This window comes from Eleutherodactylus coqui, chromosome 5 (genome assembly GCF_035609145.1).
Source record: "Eleutherodactylus coqui strain aEleCoq1 chromosome 5, aEleCoq1.hap1, whole genome shotgun sequence".
NCBI classification, from domain to species: Eukaryota; Metazoa; Chordata; class Amphibia; order Anura; family Eleutherodactylidae; genus Eleutherodactylus; species Eleutherodactylus coqui.
This window is the reverse complement of record NC_089841.1, coordinates 101,138,720-101,159,712: the sequence shown is the minus strand read 5'-3', so window position 1 is coordinate 101,159,712 and position 20,993 is coordinate 101,138,720. Positions and strand designations below refer to the sequence as shown.

The 20,993-nt window shown below is 44.4% G+C and overlaps 1 protein-coding gene across 1 annotated transcript in view; it reads left to right on the top strand.

Moving 5' to 3' along the window:
* EDIL3 (EGF like repeats and discoidin domains 3) overlaps positions 1-20,993 on the top strand; it is a 649,344-nt gene that overhangs the window by 477,761 nt on the left and 150,590 nt on the right. The window lies entirely within an intron of this gene.

Here is a 20,993-nt window from a genome sequence, read left to right as displayed (position 1 = left end):
CAGAAAAGGAGTAAGCCCACTAGGAAAATCTGGATACAAATTGGATTGGAAAGGGTTAAATAAAAATAAAGCAAATATAAAAAATAAAACAAATGAAACAAAAATAAATAACTGTGATAGAGATAAGCCGTGTTACTTCCCCTTGTTCTGCAGCACTTTACAAATCAGAGGGAACATGTATACACATAATCAGACATTACATACAGTATTAGGGCTTATTCAGATGGGCGTATGTCAGTTGGGTTTTCACGCCCGGGCGATATACGCTGCCCCTTTCTGCAAGGGGAAGAGGTGGGATGGGACGGGAGCTAGTGCGCTGAACTCCCGCCCCTTCACCGCCCTCTCACCGCCCATCGACTTTCTTTGCAATGGGAGTGGCGGGGCAGGGTGGAATTTAGCCATGCCCCGTCCCTCTTCTCCCATTGCAAACAGTGGAAAGGGCAGAAGAGGGACAGGAGCTTAGTTCACTAGTCCCGTCCCATCCCGCCTCCTCCCCTTGCAGAGAGGGGCAGCGTATATCGCCCGGGCGTGAAAACCCTACCAATATACGCCCATCTGAATAAGCCCTTAGACTAACAAACCATTTGAACAATAGGAGTGAGGGTCCTGCTCACAAGAACTTACAATCTATAGGGGAAATAGAGGTAACACAAGAGATACAAGTGCTTGTATTGCACAATGGTCCAGCCATCTTTTTCTAAATAGGGTAGTATACATAAAGCTGTATGAGTCGGTTGCAGTATGCAAACTAAGAAAATAAATGGCTTAATTTCCGTTCCTTCAAACCTTATGTCCAACTGATCATTACACCTACCTTATGAGTGTTAAACAGGATTATTTAAACCTGAATCATCTAAACATTAATTTTTCCTTGCAGCGCTAACGTATAATGTCAAACGGTGAACATTACATTGCTCATTACATGAAATTATCGCCATTATTATTTTAGCAGGCAAATATATTTCTTGCTTACCGATGAGCACTAAGACAGTAATCTGTGCAGTTTCTCTTCAAATGTGTACAATATAAAATAGCGTGAGGGTGATATATGCCTAGTAACTGCTAATTGCATTATGACCTTAAAGTTTTATAGGAGTTGAATGACCACGTAGAACAGGAGATGGGCTACTTTGGATGGTGTTTAGAACTTTTGTTATATAACCTACTGCAACTCTCCTCTACAAAGTCTTCAATGGATTCAGCCATTGGAGATAAAAGCACTTCAGCACATAATTATATTTATGTATTGCTAGGAGCACCATAGAAATGTGTCTAAGTGGGCTATTCGAGAGCCCTGTCTGTCAGGCAAAATGCATTTAACATCCTGAATGGCTTTTGGTATTTGCTGGTTAAACGGATAGAACTTTTTTTTCCCTAGCAATTTTGTATCTTTCTTTTATGCATTTTTAAGCTATTTTTGGAGGCTTTAAAAGTGTTATAAGCGCTAACATGATTCAAATATTGTAGAGGGGAAAATGTCTCTGCTACAGTAAATTCATAGATTTATGTTGGTAACTAATTTGTGCATTTTGGATTATTAGGGAGTGAGTTTGGCAATGTAGTATTTTTGTTATATGTTCAGCATACGTACTGGGTATTCACCAACACAAAAAATACATCCCACCAATCCAATTCATTGCCAAATGGGTGTTCTTTTAGGCTCATGCACTTTTCTCACTTGTATTAAAAATCAGATTTGACTTATGCTTTTCATTAGAAACATCCTATAGAGAAATATATACCACCATTTCTTAACATATGCAACTATATTGGGTCCAAGGTTTAAATTTGGCACCTATATCAGGAATTTTCCCAAAATGTGCATTGAACATAAACCAGGAACACACCTACCAATGAAGCCTTAGAGCTACAACTAGAGTTCCGAATATGTACACATACACAGTGGCTACTTTATTTGGTGCATCTTTATGGAACATCAAATCTCAGGGGTGCTTTAAATTCCTTCTGAAGGGTTAACTGCTGTGATTGGAGTTATTACTATTCCCAGCAGTTGTAGCTGGGTGTCAGATGTCAAAGATAACAGCAACCCACTTTTTAATAAACTGAACACATCTCCTGACCCTGATAAAGTGTTAAAAAGCCCTATTTGTCCAGCTCATAGGTATCAGAATGATTGATACTCCCACAAATGACCCCATTTAATGTATTCACTGAGGGGGGTCATCAGTGTTTTGACCTCACAGTTTCTTTTCAGGAATGAATGTAATTTAGAGGATAAAAAAATAAGATTTCATATTTTTGGTAATATGTCATTTTAAAGACAAGATTTTTTTCCTACAGTGCTCATGAAAATGAGGATTTGCACCCCAAAATGGATAAGCCATTGTGGTCCTAATTAGAGATGAGTGAGCATACTCGTCCGAGCTTGATACTCGTTCGAGTATTAGGGTGTTCAAGATGCTCGTTACTCGTAACGAGTACCACGTGATGTTCGAGTTACTTTCACTTTCTTCCCTGAGAAATTTGCGCGCTTTTCTGGCCAATAGAAAGACAGGGAAGGCATTACAACTTCCCCCTGCAACATTCAAGCCCTATACCACCCCCCTGCAGTGAGTGGCTGGCGAGATTAGGTGTCACCCGAGTATATAAATCGGCCCCTCCCGCGGCTCGCCACAGATGCATTCTGACATTAGTTCAGGGAAAGTGCTATCGTGTTGGAGCTGCTATAGGGAGAGTGTTAGGAGTATTTTAGGTTTCAAGAACCCCAACGGTCCTTCTTAAGGCCATAAATCTTCTCTATATGCGCTCAATGGGGCCGGCGGCAGCAGCGCCGACCCCATTGAGAACATATAGAAAACAAATCCTTCTTCTCTGCCACAGCTGTAACAGCTGTGGCAGAGAAGAACGATGTTTGCCCATTGAATTCAATGGAGCCAGCAATACAGCAGGTTCCACTGAAAGCAATGGGCTGCCGGCGATTGCAGGATGAATTGTCGGGAAGGGGTTAAATATATAACCCCTTCCCTGCAATTCATCCAGAAATGTGTTACAATAAAAATATATACCGGCGTATAAGGAGACGGGGCGTATAAGACGACCCCCCAACTGTCACCTTATACGCTGGCAATACAGTGGAGCAAAGAATAAAAATCATTACTTACTTCTTCTGACGTTCTGCGACGCTCCTGCAGGCTGTCACTCCCTCCTGGTGTTCTGCGGTGCTCCTGCAGGCTGTTGCTCCCTCCTGGTTCCCGGCAGAGCATTGATTTCTCTACGGAGGGCTTTAAATCCCCGCCTCCAGAAACACACATGCCTTCAGCCAATCACAGCCAATGACAATGATGTCATTGAATGGCTGTGATTGGCTGTGTTTCTGGAGGCGGGGATTTCAAGCCCTGCGTCCAGAAAGCAATACTCTGCCGTGGACCAGGAGGGAGCAACAGCCTGCAGGAGCGCCGCAGAACGTCAGAAGAAGTAAGTAATGATTTTTATTCTTTGCTCCACTGTATTGCCAGCGTATAAGGTGACAGTTGGGGGGTCGTCTTATACGCCCCGTCGCCTTATACGCCGGTATATATTTTTATTGTAACACATTTCTGGATGAATTGCAGGGAAGGGGTTATATATTTAACCCCTTCCCGACAATTCATCCTGCGATCGCCGGCAGCCCATTGCTTTCAGTGGAACCTGCTGTATTGCTGGCTCCATTGAATTCAATGGGCAAACATCGTTCTTCTCTGCCACAGCTGTTACAGCTATGGCAGAGGAGAACGATCTTTACGCTGACAGTGCGGGGGGGGGGGGCACTCTTGCCGCTATTGTGGCTTAATAGTGGGACCTGGGAACTTGAGATGCAGCCCAACATGTAGCCCCTCGCCTGCCCTATCCGTTGCTGTGTCGTTCCCATCACTTTGTAGAATTGCCCAGATTTTCACAAACGAAAACCTTAGCGAGCATCGGCGATATACAAAAATGCTCAGGTCGCCCATTGACTTCAATGGGGTTCGTTACTCGAAACGAACCCTCGAGCATTGCGAAAATTTCGTCCCGAGTAACGAGCACCCGAGCATTTTGGTGCTCGCTCATCTCTAGTCCTAATCTTGTGTCTGTTTGCACAACGGGGGCCAAAATGAAAGGAGCAGCCAGTGGCTTTCAGAACAGACATTTTGCTGAAGGTTCTTTAGGCCCCATTGCCCACTAGTCGTTGAGCGGCCAAAACGATGGAGAACCCCAACAAATGACCCCATTTTGAAAAATAGACCACTTAACAAATTCATCTAGGGGTGTACTGTGTATTTTGACCCCCTGTTTTTGAATGAATCTAAGCAAAGCAGAAGGAAAAAATTACAATTTTAATTTTTTGGGAAATTACATCATTTTAAAAACCGTTTATTTTGTACAGCACACATATGAATGAAGACTTGCACCCCAAAAGGGATCCCCCTGTTTGTCCTGTCTTCAGAAACATACCTATTGTGGCCATAATCGTATATCTGTTTGCACACTGGGGCCCAAACTGAAAGGAGCATTAAGCTTCAATAGCTTTTTAACTTTTATAAAGCAAAGGATGAGATTAGTGGCGCTCCAATGTGAGGTGGAGAAAGAAAGGTGCTTATTTTTGAAGTGGAGTAAGTGACTTACCCCAGATGTAGCTGTACCCAAATGGTGGGGTAACAGTATCGCCCAAATTGTCCAGAAGATCAGATGATGTAAGGTGCAGGGTCCAAAGAACTGGTCAAGCAGACATCCCAGGGAGGGAGAGCATCACGGGGTGGCTCTAGGTATAGTATATACCAGAGAAAGCAGGATACACGGATATTTACAAGAGAAAAAGAAAAAAAAACCTGGCGCTCCAGTTAATTGGTATATGGAAGGAAGAAAGATGGAATGTAACTTACTCCGCAGGGGTGTCAATGCCCGTGACACCCCTAAAATCCAGGTTAGCGTGTAGGATTATGGATGGAGTTCGTACTCGTGAAGTTCCAGAATAAAGGTGTTTATTTTAAAGACATGCAACGCGTTTCGGCTAATACAAATAGCCTTTATCAAGCATATAAAGAATTACAGCAATAGGTCATATTTATATATAAAAGGAAATACCTTAGGATGTATGATCGGCTTGTCAGAAGGACCTGTGCGTGGGGGACGGCCCCTTTTAGGTCACGTGTTCAGTGTCACATGTTCAGTCAAGGGAGGGGGGGGGAAAGGGGAGGGGGGAGGGTCCGGGAGAGCGGAATGGTCAGGATCCATGTACTGCATTAAATATTTTAATATAATCAAGTCTAAGTAAGCCAATGTTGTGCAGGTATTCTATAACTATAAAAGTTAAGAAGGTCCTATGTATTTACATAGAGATGCGGGGACATAATGACGGAGTCACATGACTGGTCACATGGGAAATGAGTGAAGCGTGATGATGTGGAGCGTCATGACGTGGTCACATGAGCGTTAGGGAGGGTGAAAGGACGCTGAGGTTATAGCGTCATGACTGAGAGGCGTCGCAACGTGATGACGTAGTGTCATGACGTTGTGTAACGGGTCACGTGAGTAATAGATTGAAGGCATAGAGGCCGGGATTGCAGCGTCATGACGTAGGGACGTATATCTGATCTGGGATAGCGTACTTCAACAGAATAGATGTGTACTGGATAGTGACGTTATGGACGTAAAAAAGTGGAAACGTATTGACATTCAGTGATTGAAAGTTTGTGACAGGTGTCACATGACTGGTGTCATAAGCCTCGTTATGTGCTAGTAACGTGTAAGGCTTATCTGTAGAAGATATTTGATGGAGTCACTGAAAGGTGACTGGATGGTATAAATAATGGTGATGAGTTCTTGAATAAAATTATGGTGACCACTGAATTCAATAGAAGACAAAAATGTTGAGATGGACAATGAAAGATACTAGGATTATTATTTACAGTGCAGTTCATAAAAATGAATATTATGAAATTCATGTGAAAACAAGTATCTCAAAGAATCAAAATATAGATGAAGATTAGAGATGAGCGAACGTACTCGTCCGAGCTTGATACTCGTTCGAGTATTAGCGTGTTCGAGATGCTCGTTACTCGAGACGAGAACCACGCGATGTTCGAGTTACTTTCACTTTCATCTCTGAGACGTTAGCACGCTTTTCTGGCCAATAGAAAGACAGGGAAGGCATTACAACTTCCCCCTGCGACGTTCAAGCCCTATACCACCCCCCTGCAGTGAGTGGCTGGCGAGATCAGGTGTCACCCGAGTATATAAATCGGCCCCTCCCGCGGCTCGCCACAGATGCATTCTGACATAGTTCAGGGAAAGTGCTGCTGGTGCCGGAGCTGCTATAGGGAGAGCATTAGGAGTTATTTTAGGCTTCAAGAACCCAAACGGTCCTTCTTAGGGCCACATCTAACCGTGTGCAGTAGTGTGGGGGCTGCTTTTTGCAGTGTTGCACTTTTTTTTTTTTTTTTGTATATCGGCAGGTGCAGAGCATTGCGTCCTGCAGTAATTTTACATTGTCCAGGGCCAGTAGTGGTGAGGCAGGGACAGAAGACATATTTAGTGTATATAGGCAGTGGGCCTTTCCAAAAACATTTGGGAAAAAAAATCTATTTGGGCTGCCTTTGACCGTCCTCTGTGTACTGGGTCTCTGCTGGGGGTAGTTGTCCTAATTCATACGCAGCCAGCTAAGTGTTACAGCAGGCTTGCGCAAAATTCTTTCCTGCCTCTGTGTTGCCTCTTACATCACCGCTGTATTCCTGTCCACAGTGAAACAGTCTGCAGTAATTTTACATTGTACAGGGACAGTAGTGGTGAGGCAGGGACAGAAGACATATTTAGTGTATATAGGCAGTGGGCCTTTCCAAAAACATTTGGGAAAAAAAATCTATTTGGGCTGCCTGTGACCGTCCTCTGTGTACTGGGTCTCTGCTGGGGGTAGTTGTCCTAATTCATACGCAGCCAGCTAAGTGTTACAGCAGGCTTGCGCAAAATTCTTTCCTGCCTCTGCTGTGCGTTCCGTAAGCGAAGTCAGCCTCCAACCACAGGCCAATAAGCGGCACATTTAATTACAGCGTTCTGTTTCTGCACTACTGGTAATACACCATGCTGAGGGGTAGGGGTAGGCCTAGAGGACGTGGACGCGGCCGAGGACGCGGAGGCCCAAGTCAGGGTGTGGGCACAGGCCGAGCTCCTGATCCAGGTGTATCGCAGCCGACTGCTGCGGGATTAGGAGAGAGGCACGTTTCTGGCGTCCCCACATTCATCTCACAATTAATGGGTCCACGCGGTAGACCTTTATTAGAAAATGAGCAGTGTGAGCAGGTCCTGTTGTGGATGGCAGAAAGTGCATCCAGCAATCTATCGACCACCCAGAGTTCTGCGCCGTCCACTGCTGCAACTCTGAATTCTCTGGCTGCTGCTCCTCCTTCCTCCCAGCCTCCTCACTCCATTACAATGACACATTCTGAGGAGCAGGCAGACTCCCAGGAACTGTTCCCGGGCCCCTGCCCAGAATGGCCAGCAATGGTTCCTCTCCCACCGGAGGAGTTTGTCGTGACCGATGCCCAACCTTTGGAAAGTTCCCGGGGTCCGGGGGATGAGGCTGGGGACTTTCGGCAACTATCTCAAGAGCTTTCAGTGGGTGAGGAGGACGATGACGATGAGACATAGTTGTCTATCACTCAGGTAGTACTAATTGGAGTAAGTCCGAGGGAGGAGCGCACAGCGGATTCGGAGGAAGAGCAGCAGGACAATGAGGTGACTGACCCCACCTGGTTTGCTACGCCTACTGAGGACAGGTCTTCAGAGGGGGAGGCAAGTGCAGCAGCAGGGCAGGTTGGAAGAGGCAGTGCGGTGGCCAGGGGTAGAGGCAGGGCCAGACCGAATAATCCACCAACTGTTTCCCAAAGCGCCCCCTCGCGCCATGCCACCCTGCAGAGGCCGAGGTGCTCAAAGGTCTGGCAGTTTTTCACTGAGAGTGCAGACGACCGACGAACAGTGGTGTGCAACCTTTGTCGCGCCAAGATCAGCCGGGGAGCCACCACCACCAGCCTCACCACCACCAGCATGCGCAGACATATGATGGCCAAGCATCCCACAAGGTGGGACGAAGGCCGTTCACCGCCTCCGGTTTGCACTGCTGCCTCTCCCCCTGTGCCCCAACCTGCCACTGAGATCCACCCCCCCTCTCAGGACACAGGCACTACCGTCTCCTGGCCTGCAGCCACACCCTCACCTCCGCTGTGCTCGGCCCCATCCACCAATGTCTTTCAGCGCACCGTCCAGCTGTCGCTAGTGCAAGTGTTGGACCGCAAGCGCAAGTACGCCGCCACGCACCCGCACGCTCAAGCGTTAAACGTCCACATAGCCAAACTTATCAGCCTGAAGATGCTGCCGTATAGGGTTGTGGAAACGGAGGCTTTCAAAGGTATGATGGCGGCGGCAGCCCCGCGCTACTCAGTTCCCAGTCGCCACTACTTTTCCCGATGTGCCGTCCCAGCCCTGCACGACCACGTCTCCTGCAACATTGTACGCGCCCTCACCAACGCGGTTACTGCCAAGGTCCACTTAACAACGGACACGTGGACAAGCACAGGCGGGCAGGGCCACTATATCTCCCTGACGGCACATTGGGTGAATTTAGTGGAGGGTGGGACAGAGTCAGAGCCTGGGACCGCTCACGTCCTACCCACCCCCAGAATTGCGGGCCCCAGCTCGGTGGTGGTATCTGCGGCGGTGTATGCTTCCTCCACTAAACCACCCTTCTCCTCCTCCTCCAACGCAACCTCTGTCTCGCAATCAAGATGTGTCAGCAGCAGCACGTCGCCAGCAGTCGGTGTCGCGCGGCGTGGCAGCACAGCGGTGGGCAAGCGTCAGCAGGCCGTGCTGAAACTACTCAGCTTAGGAACTGCTGCAGGGTCTGACAGAGCAGACCGACTGCTGAGAGCCGGGGGAAGACAGTATGTCGCTGGATAGTCAGAGCACCCTCCTGTCTATATCTCAGCGCGTTGAGGAGGAGGAAGAGCATGAGGAGGATGAGGAGGAGGGGGAAGAGACAGCTTGGCCCAATGCTGAGGGTACCCATGCTGCTTGCCTGTCATCCTTTCAGCGTGTATGGCCTCAGGAGGAGGAGGAGGAGGATCCTGAAAGTGATCTTCCTAGTGCGGACAGCCATGTGTTGCGTACAGGTACCCTGGCACACATGGCTGACTTCATGTTAGGATGCCTTTCTCGTGACCCTCGCGTTACACGCATTCTGGCCACTACGGATTACTGGGTGTACACACTGCTCGACCCACGGTATAAGGAGAACCTTTCCACTCTCATACCCGAAGAGGAAAGGGGTTCGAGAGTGATGCTATACCACAGGACCCTGGCGGACAAGCTAATGGTAAAATTCCCATCCGACAGCGCTAGTGGCCGAAGGCGCAGTTCCGAGGGCCAGGTAGCAGGGGAGGCGCAGAGATCAGGCAGCATGTACAGCACAGGCAGGGGAACACTCTCTAAGGCCTTTGACAGCTTTCTGGCTCCCCAGCAAGACTGTGTCACCGCTCCCCAGTCAAGGCTGAGTCGGCGGGAGCACTGTAAAAGGATGGTGAGGGGGTACGTAGCCGATCGCACGACAGTCCTCCGTGACGCCTCTGCCCCCTACAACTGCTGGGTGTCGAAGCTGGACACGTGGCCTGAACTCGCGCTGTATGCCCTGGAGGTGCTTGCTTGTCCTGCGGCTAGCGTCTTGTCAGAGAGGGTGTTTAGTGCGGCTGGGGGAATGATCACGGATAAGTGTGCCCACCTGTCAACCGACAGTGCCGACAGGCTTACACTCATCAAGATGAACAAAGCCTGGATTTCCCCAGACTTCTCTTCTCCACCAGCGGACAGCAGCGATACCTAAACAATACGTAGGTTGCACCCGCGGATGGAAGCATTGTTCTCTATCACCATCAAAAACGTGGACCTTTTAGCTTCATCAATCTGTGTATAATATTCATCCTCCTCCTCCTGCTCCTCCTCCTGAAACCTGACGTAATCACGCCGAACGGGCAATTTTTCTTAGGCCCACAAGGCTCAGTCATATAATTTTTGTAAACAATTTTTATACGTTTCAATGCTCATTAAAGCGTTGAAACTTTCACCTGAACCAATTTTTATTTTAACTGGGCTGCCTCCAGGCCTAGTTACAAATTAAGCCACATTAACCAAAGCGATTAATGGGTTTCACCTGCCCTCTTGGTTGTGCATGGGCAATTTTTCTGAGGTACATTAGTACTGTTGGTACACCAATTTTTTGGGGCCCTCGCCTACAGTGTAATCCAATTAATTTTTTGCCCACCTGCATTAAAGCTGACGGTACATCAGCTGTGCTGGGCACTGCAATGGGATATATTTATGTACCGCCGGTGGGTTCCAGGGAGCCACCCATGCTGTGGGTCCACAGGGAGTTGTAACTGCATGTGTCCACTTCTAAAGAACCCCAGTCTGACTGGGGCATGCAGTGTGGGCCGAAGCCCACCTGCATTTAATCGGACGTTACCTCAGCTGTGATGGGCACTGCAATGGGATACATTTATGTACAGCCGGTGGGTTCCAGGGAGCCACCCATGCTGTGGGTGCACACGGAATTCCCATTGCGGAGTTGTACCTGCCTGTGACTATTTATAAAAAAACGCGGTCTGACTGGGGCATGCAGACACCTTGACAGAATGAATAGTGTGTGGCACATAGGTTCCCCATTGCTATGCCCACGTGTGCAGCTCCTGATGGCGGTGGCACAGGATTATATTTCTCATTGCTTCTGTACAGCATTGTGGGCTATCACCCTGCCCCTTTTAAAGAGGGTCGCTGCCTATCCATGCCAACCCTCTGCAGTGTGTGCCTGCGGTTCCTCCTCATGGCAGACGCACTTATAAATAGACATGAGGGTGGTGTGGCATGAGGGCAGCTGAAGGCTGCGCAGGGACACTTTGGTGTGCGCTGTGGACACTAGGTCGTGCGGGGGGGGGGGGGTTGGGCAGCATGTAACCCAGGAGAAGTGGCAGCGGAGTGTCATGCAGGCAGTGATTGTGCTTTGTTGGAGGTAGTGTGGTGCTTAGCTAAGGTATGCATTGCTAATGAGGGCTTTTCAGAAGTAAAAGTTGTTGGGAGGGGTGGGCCCACTCTTGCCGCTATTGTGGCTTAATAGTGGGACCTGGGAACTTGAGATGCAGCCCAACATGTAGCCCCTCGCCTGCCCTATCCGTTGCTGTGTCGTTCCCATCACTTTCTTGAATTGCCCAGATTTTCACAAATGAAAACCTTAGCGAGCATCGGCGATATACAAAAATGCTCGGGTCGCCCATTGACTTCAATAGGGTTCATTACTCGAAACGAACCCTCGAGCATCGCGATAATTTCGTCCCAAGTAACGAGCACCCGAGCATTTTGGTGCTCGCTCATCTATAATGAAGATATATTTATAATAATCGTTATAAATATCGTAATTTTTGGGTCCATAACAGAATGAAGCTGCACCTGGGGGGCAATGGAGATACAGAAACATTACAATGGGAATGAAGTGAATGTGGATATAAATAGAGATATATGTGTATATATATAAATATGTATGATAAATCATTATAGCTGAATTCATATGAGAATAAACGCAAAAGTCAAAAGTTAAAAAAAAAAAAATTTTTTTACATTAAGATGAAATATAAATAAAATTGCATTTGAGTCAATATTATTAAAATCATATGTTTAGATATAGATGGTAAAGTTGAAAATATGCAATATTTAAGACAATATATAAAAAAATGCATATAAATGCGTATATTTAAAAATTGTATCATGTCAGCGAAAGGGACTCTGGTTACTAAATTTTTTCGAGAACCTCGTTTAATCCATAGGGGTGTAGAGTATTAAAATAATAAATATAGAACATTTATTTTGCTCGCAACTTGGCGAACTCTCCTTTTGGGATCTGTTCGATGGGAGTAACTTTCATGGAGGAGGGGTCAGACTTGTGGTGCAAATAGAAGTGTTTGGAAAGACTATGTTTCAAAAAACTTTTGTTTATATTGTGTCTATGCTGATTTATTCGCATTCGCAGGGAAATAATTGTGCGGCCTATATACTTCATCTGACACGAGCATTCAATTAAATAAACCAGGTGTTCAAAGGCACAATTCAAGTGTTGTTTAATTGTAAAGGGTTTGTCTGATGTCCCTGTGTCAATATTTTTTCTTCTATGGCAAATGTTGTCACAACACTTGCAGCCGGATGATCCGCATCTGTAGGATCCTGTGATGTTGGGAAGGAAGGTGGAATTGATTTTGTTTTAACTTTTATTTTTATTTTTTGAGGGACGTGATGGGGGCAAAATGTTACCTAGTGTTCTATTTCTTCGAAAGATGATATTCGGATTGATTGTTAGTTTGTCCGTGATGAAGGGATCATTTTTCAGGATTTTCCAAAGTTTTTTGAGGATGTTCTTCAATTCGTTTTGCTTGGAGTTGTATTTGGTTATAAAGCAGATGTCTAGACTAGAGTTTGTTGTTTTTTTGTCCACCGTATTGTCATTTCTTGGGCAGATCAGTCGTTCTTTGGCCCTGTTTATAGAATTCTCTATAAGGGTTTTTGCATATTTTTTCTCTAGGAATCTTTCATGGAGAATTTTGGATTGTTCGTTGAACATTTCTAACGTTGAACAATTTCTTCATATTCTCTTGAATTGGCTGTACAGGATGTTGGTTTTCCATTTTTTGGCGTGACAGCTTTTGAAATCGAGGAAGCTGTTTGCGTCCACCTGCTTGAAATGGGTTTTAGTGTGTAGAGAGTTTTCCTTGATGTATATATCCAGATCCAGGAATGTAATATCTGTAGTACTAAAAGTGCCAGTGAACTCTAGACCCCATGTATTGGTATTTAGTTGGTTAATGTATTGTTTGGCCTCCTCAATGGGTCCGTCCCAAATTAGTATGATATCATCTATAAAGCGTTTGAAGAAGATGGTACGAGGGTCATTAATTCGTGTCTCGAACGCACCCATATACAAATTTGCATAGCAGGGCGAGCATTTTGTGCCCATGGTGGTGCCTCTTACTTGTAAATAAAAGTGGTTGTTGAATTTAAAATAACTATTATGAAGGATGAACTCTAAACTGCTAAGTATATATTGTTTCTGTTTGGATGGTAATAATGTGTCATTTTCCAAGAAAGATGCAATGGCATTGATGCCTTGAGTATGTGGTATACTAGAATAAAGGGAACATACATCAAGGGTAATCAAGGTGTAGGAAGTTTTCCATGTAAAGTACTGTAATAGTTGGAGAAAATGGGAGGTGTCTTTTAAATGAGTGGGAAGTTGAGTGACAAATCTCTGTAGTTGTCTGTCGACATACTCTGAAAGATTACTTGTGAGGGAGCCTATACCAGATATTATTGGTCTCCCTGGTGGTTTTTTTGTACATTTGTGGATTTTTGGCAGTATATAAAAAAACTTTTACGTGATCGCCATTATCGATTTGATAACGGCGACCACGTGATTGGAAACCGCTCACTGCCAGGAGCAAGGAGATTTTAAATTTCCCGGGTCATCCCTAGCTTTTGCACTAACGTCCACCATTTTGGTGAAGGGCGCATGCGTCAAAGCTGGGGAAAGGTCTGTGGATTAAGATCCCATTGCAGGACATCACTGGAGGCCTTAGGTAAGTCATTTCACCTCCCCTCATGGATCGGATCTGTGATTGGAGATGAAACTTTGGCTTTTTTGTACTTTTACGTGATTGCCGTTATCCATTGGATAACGGTGATCATATGAATAAAAACCATGAAACGCAGCCCCCTGTGAGGTCTCTAGCTCTCTTGGCTATGTTTAGTAGCCAGGAGCAGGGAGATTTTAAATTATCCCAGCAACCAGTAACTTTTGGCGATGAGCACGTGCGCAGGAGGAGGGGTAAGATCTGCGGATAAATCTGGGAGCCTTAGGTATGTCATTTCATCTCCCCTCAAGGATACGATCCGAGAGAGGAAATGAAACTTAAACTTTTTAAACTTTTCTTTCCTTTTTCTTACACTTTTTTTTTACTTTACATGATTGTCATTATCCATTAGATAACAGTGATCATGTGACTGGGAAAAGTGTACAGCAGCTTCCCATTATATCTCTCTGCTACACATGGTAGCCAGTAGACAAATAGAGAGACCTTACATTTCTCGGGTGGCAAGCCCTTCTGTGCACGTGCCAAATGGATGACTTCTGGTGCGCATGCGCAGAAGCCGATGCCAGGTCTGGGAAGGACCAGAACATTGTGGGACATCCGATCAATGTGGGGAGTTGAATCTTCTATTTTTACACTTTTATGTGACCTCCGGCAGCCGACAGCATGGAGTAGTCACATCCACAGCCCACATGCCTTTAATCCCCAAAGCAAGCATGCTTTTACAGCCCTTGGGATTAAAGCCCTCTAAAGCAGGACGTAAAAAGTCTATGGGGTGGTCACTAAGCGGATATAACAATCTTTATGACATGTTGTATGTTATTAAAGGGGTTGTCCCACTTCTAGCTGTTTTGCTGCATGAAGCACACAGCTCTATACATCGCGCAGTGGCCTGGGATGGTATTGCAGGCTGAATTGCATTTGCTTCAATAGGACTCAGCCTGTAGTACCAAGCCAGGCCTCTGTAGAATGTATAGAGCTGTCTGCTTCCTGCAGCATAATGGCCAGAAGTGGTACAACCCTTTTAAATCTAATTTCTAGAATCTGTATTGGTCAGTACAATGCAGTATGGTTATTACTTTCAGCGAGGGATAAAAATAAGAAATATGACGTTTGTAAGCCTAGAATTACCTATTGATTCCAGTGATATTTTTTTCTAAATACCTGTTTAGGCTGAGGTCAGCTGAGTGATTTTTTTTTTGTGCGCACAAAAATCATGTCTATTAGAACCATTGGTTCCCTATGAAGTGTTCACATGTCCATCTTATAGAGGCGCAACATACTTGCACCTAAAAAAGATAGGAAATGCGAGTCTGTAAGCTCTGTGCTATGCATAAAGTTACAGTGGTGACAGGGTATGAGGGGACTCCTAGAAAGTTCTGTTAATCCCCGCAGGGTGTCCCCTCATCACTGAACACTGTGACAGCACTGTCACAGTGTTCAGTGATAATGGGACTCCCCGCAGGGACGAAAGAATCCCCTGTCACTGCTGTGGGAGTGGACCACGATGCCATCCCATTGCTTTCAATGGGGCCAGCGTTGCTGCTGCCCAACCAGATGCAGACAACCACTGCAGTGATTTTCAGGGAAGGGCTTGAAATATAAGCCCTAAATGCTGTAAAAAAAATAAAAATATATATACATGACCTAGCAGCGCTGTCAGGGCTCTGGCGCATCTTCTTCCTGGCTCCCCGACACTCTTCTGTAGCATTTCTTCTGACCAAGGATTAAAAAATCCTGCCCTCTAAAAGTGCTTGATCTGATTGGCTGAGCACTATGACCAATAAGAGGCAGCGATCGGCTGTCATTCATTGAATGGCTAAGTGCTGCTTCTGATTTTTTTATTTTTTTACAGCAGCTGGGGCTTATTTTCAGGGAAGGGCTTATATTTCAAGCCCTTACCCGAAAATTCCTGCGGGGGTGTCTTTATCCCATTGCTTTCAATGGGGCGGCAGCAGCGCCAGCCCCATTGAAAGCAATGGCATGGCATTGCGGTCCTCTGTCATTGCACAGAGCTTCGGTCACATGCATTTGGCAGATCCGTGGAGCACATTTTTTTGCGCACATATGTGCACAAAAAAATGCTCATCTGACTGAGCTCTTAGATGTTCACACACCTCGTAAAGTGACTACATTTTCCATGTTGACTCATGAATGCCTAATTTCCTTTTTACATATGCTCACAGCTCACATTTTAACACTGTATACGACCACGCAAATGGAAACATATACATGATAGAATGTTAAACTTTACATAGCCTTTTCATGCTTACATTACATTAGTATAGACTGGATTCAGGTAAAATTTGTAAGACCCTATTTACACTTAAAGATGATCGCTCAAAAATTGCTCAAACAACTGTTTGAGTGACAGTTTTGAGCAATAATCTTTGCATAGTCTATAGTAGCTAATTAGCTACTACAGAGCTATGCAGGCACGAGCGGGACACCACAGCTATCACTTGGCGAACAATACAGCTGTTTTGCATAAGCAAACAGCTGCATTGTTCTCCACACTAAAATCTTGCATCCCGCTGTGAACTACCAGCAGGACGCGAGCTGAAAGAATCTTATCAGTGCTGCCGACTGTGATAACAGCCTACATCGCTGATAGGAGTTCATCGCTCAATTCTAGAAAGCTAGAATTGGGTGAGGAATGAATCGTGCATGAAAACTGCACGATGTCTGTGCATTTAGAAGCAACCGTTATTGCTCAAAAGATGGCTTTGAGCGAATTTTGAATGAAAATCGTTCTTTCTAAATGGGCCTAAGTTAATTCATTTCAAATGTCCTTTCAGGTAGTAGTGAGGACCATGAAGTTCTCACAGAGAGGACGTAGAAAATCAATGTTACCCAATTATAGTTTTATGTCTAAAATCTCTTGGATAATTCTGCACAGCATTTTTATCAATAGTTTAATTGATTAATATGAAATTTGTGCTTTCAATTTTTAAAACAGTTTGCATGTAAGTAAATGTTTTATAATTTACTTATTGGGGTAATGATAATCAGCTGATTGCTGTGACGAGTTTACACATATAATTACATATTTATAACTCCTGCCTAATATTGTGTGATATGTGGCGGCAGAGCCCCGTACGTGGCAGGCTGTGTGTTCTGCCAACTTTCTACCATAGGCAGCTGTAACTTTTTCAGCAATGTTTTCTTCAGCACATGTTCTGTGGGATTAGACAAGAGGGGCTGCCATCACTTTCACGGGTACACACACAGTCGTAACAACCACCTGCCTAATGTTATCTAGCTCCGATCAATTTGTGCCACCGAACCAACTGTTGCCCATTAACATATGGACTCTTTATGACGTTTGTCCTGTTTTATGTGGCATCAAGGAATTATCAACAAATCCTTTAGGTCCTGAAAGGAATGAGGTGCCGCCTCCATGAATTGGACTTGTTTTTCTAGCTTCATTAGATTGAGATTTGGGAAATTTGAAAGACCAGTCAACACTTTAAACTCTTTGTCATGTTCCTGAACAATTCTTCCAGTGTGGCACGACATATTATCCTGCTGAAAGAGGCCACTGCTATGGAGGAATGCTGTTGGCATAAGGGGGTGTACCTCGTCTGCTACACTATTTAGGTAGGTGGTGATATGTCAAAATATCATCCACATTAATGCCAGGACCCGATGTTTATTCTCATAGTGCTTCCCATCTCTTCCTATGATATAAAATAGGCAACTTTTTTCCACTGCTCCATGGACCAGATCTGTAGCTCTTGATTTTTTTGTGGTGCACAGGAGTCAGCATGAGCACTCTTTGCAGCCCCCTGTGCAACAAGCAATGATGCATTATGTGCTGTGACAGCTTTCTATGATAAACAGCATTAAAGAGATCCTCCGGTTTTCAGACAAAATTCTGTCCTGAGACAGGAGAAGGACAGAGGTTTGTTACCTACACTTGTTCTTCTTTGCTGCCCCTCTAATACGATAGTTCCGGGCCCTGTTTTTGGCTGACCAGGATGCATGCAGCAAGTTTTAACTATGTTGTGAAATGCTATTTGATTGGTCACTACTGATCACATGAGCAGCACTGGCCGATCAGACAGCAAGTAGAGTGATTAGGTAGTCTGAAGATTGAGTTGGTCATCCTGGACAGCCAAAAATGGGTCTCAGAACTAGCAGATTGGAGGTTTGGCAGAGAAGAACAATTTCAGGTAATATACCCCTGTCCCTCACTGGTCCCAGCACAGAATTTTGTCCCAAAACCAGAGGGTTGCTTTAGCATTTCTAGCAATTTGTGCTTCATTAGCTTTTGCGTTGAATTAGACTAGATGGACTAGTCTTCCCAACATGACAAATCCAGGTAATTTCAAAGAGTTTGCTTACTTTTCATTTATACATGAGGGGGTAACCAAAAGAAACAGGAATCTTTTTTTGTGTGCATTGGACGTTACTAGTACAGGCTTCTGTTGTAAGGTGAAAGGCTGCGGAACCTTTATGAGGCGCTATGCCAGACAACATTGTTGGGGAATGTTGTATTCAGCTCCAGTGATCTCTTTTTCAACGAGTTTTTTTTTTCTTTTTTATGGCTAATTCACACAAACAATGTCCAGCTGTGAAATTTTGTTTCCTTTTCCAGAGCTCAAAGCCCTGATAAAAACTAGTCACATGGAGTGAGATCGGGTGATCAGAGCATGAAGCTAGGCTGTCATGCTGTTTTTCATCAAAAATAGTTTTGAGAGCTCTTTGTGGGAAGGTGCATTATCATGATGTAAATAACAGTCAACTGTTTGCCCACACGGTGCTGAGTGTTAAGCAATTTTTGGCAGAAAACAGATCTCGCTATGTGTGACTTTTCTAGTGCTTTGAGCAGTGGAAAAAGAAACTAAATTTCATAGCTGCACGTTGTTCGTATGAAACGGCCATTAGAAAATAGGCGAAAAACGGAAAAAATTGTTGAAAAAAAATATCACTGAAGCCGAAAACAACCTTCCTCAACAACATTCACTAGTATACCACCCCAGAAGGGTTCTGCAGATATAATATATAAATATTTACCTAGCAACAGAAGCCTGTACTAGTGGCTCCCTGCCCACCAGAAGAAGATTCCTGTTCCTTTTGGGTAGCCCCTCGTATATATCAGAATATCGTATATGTACTAGTAACTCCCCGCCTACAAGAAGAGTGAAGAGGATTGCAGTTTTTTGGGATACCCCTCTTGTGTGTGTGTGTGTATATATATATATATATATATATATATATATATATATATATATATATATATATATATATATATATATATATATATATATATATATATTACATGTGTAGCATGGTACCTTACATGCGTCAGTTCTAATAAACAGGTTGGCAGTGGGCCTTCCTACCATCTGGTTTCTCTCAACAAGGTGTGTAAATACAAGGATACACTTATAACCTGTAGACCATGCAAATTATAATAAGAAAACAAGTGATTTTTCTTTCTCTGCAGATAAACCTACTTCTTTTCTTGCATACTGTATATATTGACAGATCTAGAACTGTATCAACTATACCTATTCGCACACAGTTGTCAAGCTAAACAAGAGTACTATCTATATATACACACGGTGCTAATGACAGGCTTAACAGCTAGAACACAGATTTGTGTTGAGGAAGAGACCTTTAGCAGGAGTGACAAGATGATGTCAAGAAAAGAGTTGTTTTCTGAACTCCCTGTCTAGTGCTGCTGCAGAAGATACTGTAACGCCGTCTACTGTAGCTCATGTGCTGCTTGTGGCAGCGATGGAGACAGAAGTGAGGTTCATTCTCTGAGCTTTCCTTGGTGGGTAATAAATGTCATACAGTTTATTAAAGAAGACCAAGGGCGGGTTGTTGGTTATATCCCAAATCTGTTTACTTAGCAATTTATGTACTATTAAACCCTGTAGACAGCGTTTGTATCATTAGGTATTTGTAGTGGAATTTTCCTAAAAACACCGATTTTAAGAAACATTTGCATGAAAGCAAGTCCAACATGTGATGTCATTAAGGGAAATACTTCCTTTACAAATATGCTGATCATAACCTGTAGATTTGTGGAGGAATGTAACATTTTCAGCACTTTCCTACATTATCTATCAGCAGACTACAGATTGCCATTCATGGCAGCTTGTATTCTGTTAGCGGACTGCAAGTACAAAGTGATAGGAAATCTCTTAGCAAATTGTTTTCAGTGCATTAAATGAAAGTGAATTGTGCTTAGAGCAAGATAAATGTCAATTCTTTTAAATCAGTCATCATCCCATCATCGAACCCTAACTAAAGATGTATTTAGACACAAAGATGATCGCTCAAAAGAAGGCTTTTGAGTGATCATTTTTGCATAAACTACTACTTAGTACTAATGCCTGTTAGTACCAATTAGTAGCATGTGAGCCGCCGGGAGCTGTATTCAGAGAACAGCCAAATAGAGAGTATACCAAAGTATTATATCAGCGAGCAGCAGATCATATTGTAAAGTTCCCAAGTGGGACTAAGAAATACATTCTATTTTTAAAACGTTTGTTGGAGTAAAAAAATAAAACAATTTTTCTATAAAAAAGGTTAAAAAAGCAAACAAACAAAACACATACCATATGTATATAGTATCACTACAGAATTAACATAATATTTCAACTTCACAATGAATGTCATAAAGAAAAGCCCACAAAAATGGCAGAATTGCTTCTATTTTCAAAAATAATAAAAAGTTTTTGTTTGTGGAATGACAGCAACATTAAATCTATTTTTTCCATGAAATATGCGGTTATTGTAGAAAACTATAGTAGAAAACAAGCAAAAAACACTACACACACAGTATTTGGTATTGTCTTAAAGGGGTTGTCCCGCGGCAGCAAGTGGGTCTATACACTTCTGTATGGCCATATTAATGCACTTTGTAATGTACATTGTGCATTAATTATGAGCCATACAGAAGTTATAAAAAGTTTTATACTTACCTGCTCTGTTGCTGGCGTCCTCGTTCCCATGGAGCCGACTAATTTTCGCCCTCCGATGGCCAAATTAGCCGCGCTTGCGCAGTCCGGGTCTTCTGCTCTCTTCAATGGAGCCGCTCGTGCAGAATGCCGGCTCCGTGTAGCTCCGCCCTGTCACGTGCCGATTCCAGCCAATCAGGAGGCTGGAATCGGCAATGGACCGCACAGAAGAGCTGCGGTCCACGGAGGAAGAGGATCCCGGCGGCCATCTTCACCGGTAAGTATAGAAGTCACCGGAGCGCGGGGATTAAGGTAAGCGCTCCGGTAAGCTTTCTTTAGGTCCCTGCATCGGGGTTGTCTCGCGCCGAACGGGGGGGATTGAAAAAAAAAAACCCCGTTTCGGCGCGGGACAACCCCTTTAAGTATACCG